This window comes from Mustela nivalis (assembly GCF_964662115.1).
Source record: "Mustela nivalis genome assembly, chromosome: 9".
Classification (NCBI taxonomy): domain Eukaryota; kingdom Metazoa; phylum Chordata; class Mammalia; order Carnivora; family Mustelidae; genus Mustela; species Mustela nivalis.
The window spans coordinates 99,106,315-99,109,326 of NC_139028.1; the positions used below are offsets into that span (position 1 = coordinate 99,106,315).

The 3,012-nt window shown below is 38.2% G+C and overlaps 1 pseudogene across 1 annotated transcript; it reads right to left on the minus strand.

Annotated features, from left to right (window-relative positions):
• Positions 1-369: 369 nt before the first annotated feature.
• On the minus strand, positions 370-988 carry LOC309841159 (large ribosomal subunit protein uL22 pseudogene; annotated as a pseudogene). Its single transcript has one exon. The product of its transcript is annotated as a large ribosomal subunit protein uL22 pseudogene (transcript).
• Between the last annotated feature and the right edge of the window lie 2,024 nt (positions 989-3,012).

Genomic DNA, 3,012 nt, shown 5'->3' on the forward strand with positions numbered 1-3,012 from the left:
TTCCAATTATTTTTGCTTGGTTTTAAAAGTAACAGATGATCTCTGCAAAATAGAAAATAAAAAGTACAAACAGAGAAAGAAAGAAATCAATTCTATCCCTACAACCAAGAAATAATAACTAGGGCCACTTCAGTGTATAATATTTATTGAAAATGAATACAAGAATCACATAGTATACAGACACACACAAACACACACAGTACATGAACAATAAGCCTTTCTTTTGCCCAAGAGTCCTGGCATAACCAGAACCCAGAGTGACTGAGTGGCAACAAATATCAACAATTGCTCATTTAGCCTTCCAAAATTTTACCATGCAGGTACACATTATATATACATCAGTATATTTTATGAGTCATCTAAATGTATTTTTTTTTTGCATTTATTCTGTGCAAATTTACTCCCGGGCCATAAGTTTTTGTTTCTTCAGTTTCTTCTGGGATATCTTTTTCTTCTGTGCCACCTCCTCTTCTGGTTTAGGAACAATCTGCTCTTTTTCAGTAAGGATCATCTCAATGTGGCAGGGAGAGCTCATGTATGGGTTAATGCAACCATGAGCCCTGTAAGTCCTACGCTGCATCTTGGCGGCTTTGTTCACCTGAATGTGCTCAATGACCAGAGAATCGACATCTAAACCCCTTAAGTTCAGCATTACTCTCTGCATTTTTAAGCATGCGCAGTAAAAATTCAGCACTCTTCTTGGGCCACCGACCTTGTGTCCAGCCCCACTGTTTGGCCTGGGCACATCTACCAACTCCACCACTGTAGCGACGGAATGGCACACACTGCTTCTGCAAAGTGACGCCTTTCAGATACTTGGTGGCTTTTCAGATATGCGTACCCTTGATGGCCTGGGCAGTTTCACGTGTGTTCTTAAAGTGAACACGGAGATTTGAACCTCTTGACTTGCATGATTTCGTAGGGTTTTCTGGGTCAAGCAAATAGCGAACCATTTTCAGAGGTCACCCCAGGTTGCTGAGAGGAAGAGCTCATCTAAATGTATTTTAAAACACAAATGCACCAGGTAACAGTGAGGTGATATTTTTATTGATGAACCCTACTTCATATAAGACAAAGAAAATGACAGATATTGTTGGGCTATGGAATCCCTGTCATTTTACCAGCAACCACAGAAGCCAAGTGCTATATGCCCAAATGGATGCCCATTATTATTAGATGAAACTTGGACCCAAATCACCAGCTGATGTTCTACTTATCTTATGTTGTATCATGTGTTGCCTTCTCCTTGTCTCCCCTCCTCTATAATCACCCACTGGTTTGGTCTTCTAAAATCTCAACACTCAGACAGTGAAAGGAGTATACACAACAAATCTAAATAAGAAAGTCAGGTAGACCTCAAACAGATGCGCCTAAGAGACTCAATCTCTATCCTGTCCTACTGAAGAAAATGCTGAACTACCCAACTACAGCAAATCAGGAAAATAAAGAGCCACTTTCATGTTTCAGATAAAATCCTATTGCGTCCTACCTACAGCTCTTCTCCTAAACCTCGTGTTCAATCATGTGTCCCTGAGAATTTCTTTTTATTCCTTCTTTACTTGCAACTTGCTTATCTATGAATGGAGGAGGTAAAGTGATGTCTTGAGCTCTGTACAGAAGTTAGAGTGATAATATTCTTTTCCAACTCTGATGCCATGACTACTGCTGCAACCTACTCAGTCCACAGATAATCTCCTTGAGAGTAGAGTCATGTTGTCTGGCTGTCAAATAGAATCAATTAACCAATGAAGTTATAATCATCCACAAGGGGCTACTAATTAGGAGGAATACAAAACTAAGTTCAATGCCATTCCTTGACACTGACCCTGACACTACAGGAAGAATAATAAAGTCTTAGAAATCAGAGACAGAACTGACCATTTGAATCATGTGTGCACTTACCCAATCAAGAAAGTTATCTATATACATTTTCCAGGCAGTTCAGGAAAATCAGTTTGAAATGGCAAACTGGGAAGCCAGTAAAGTTGACTAGAGTTGCCTCCTTCATAGGCATTAGGCACAGAAGTTACCATATTAAACAACAAATCTATGATCTACTAGGTAGGCGAAGCTGCTCTTGAAAATTCCATAAATTGTCTATAAAGTTTAAGAAATATTTGTATATAATCTTATAATGGTTTTCATTAAATTTTCTGACTCTCAGTAAATTTTTTGTTTTGTTTTATTGTTGCAGCCCTGAAAAATGTCAGTTGGTCAATAAGTGCTTTTCATATCTTCGAATAATCAAAAACACTTTTCTACTTTCTCAGACGTGTTTGCCTACAATATGAACAGAAGAAGTACAGAACCACTAATCCTACTTAGCATTAAACCAATGAAGATTTAAACTGAATCATATGAATTTTAGTTGCAATGGTTAACTAATGGGAACAGATCGGGAGTTTAGAGACATTTATGTACTTACATTCTCGAATTTAGCACTCTAAAATAAAAAAACAGGAAAGCAACCACTTCCTTAAACAGTAACATAAACATCTGCTTTCTATTCAGTTCGTACTTTCAGTCAAGTACTATCTTAAGCCCTCACAACAGCCTTTCAAGATTAGGTATTAATATCTTCATTTTATAGTCAAGCTTAGATAAATCAGCTAACTTTGTTCAAGGTTTTGTAGCAAATAAATGGTAGACCACAATTTGAGCCCAGAAGGCTAACGTTCATGATCTTCTCATCCGTCTAAAGAAAATCTATCCTTTGAAAACAGGATGGGAATTTCCTAAAACTGATAAATAACTTTTCTCTTTTCAGCGACGGTGTCAGTAGTCACAGAGAGTGTATCATCATCCGATGATTTGTGCTGGTACATAAACCCATCTACAAGGAAGTATTTCTGGTTTTGCTGGCACTTTCTGGACAGCTGAACTCATTCTGAAAACACTCCATCTGCTGAGCTTTCCTTGCCCAGTGTCATCATTCTTGAAGAATTCTTGGTCTAAGCGATGGTTCTGAAAGTGTGATCACCAGTCAAGCAGCATCAGTGTCACCTGGGAACT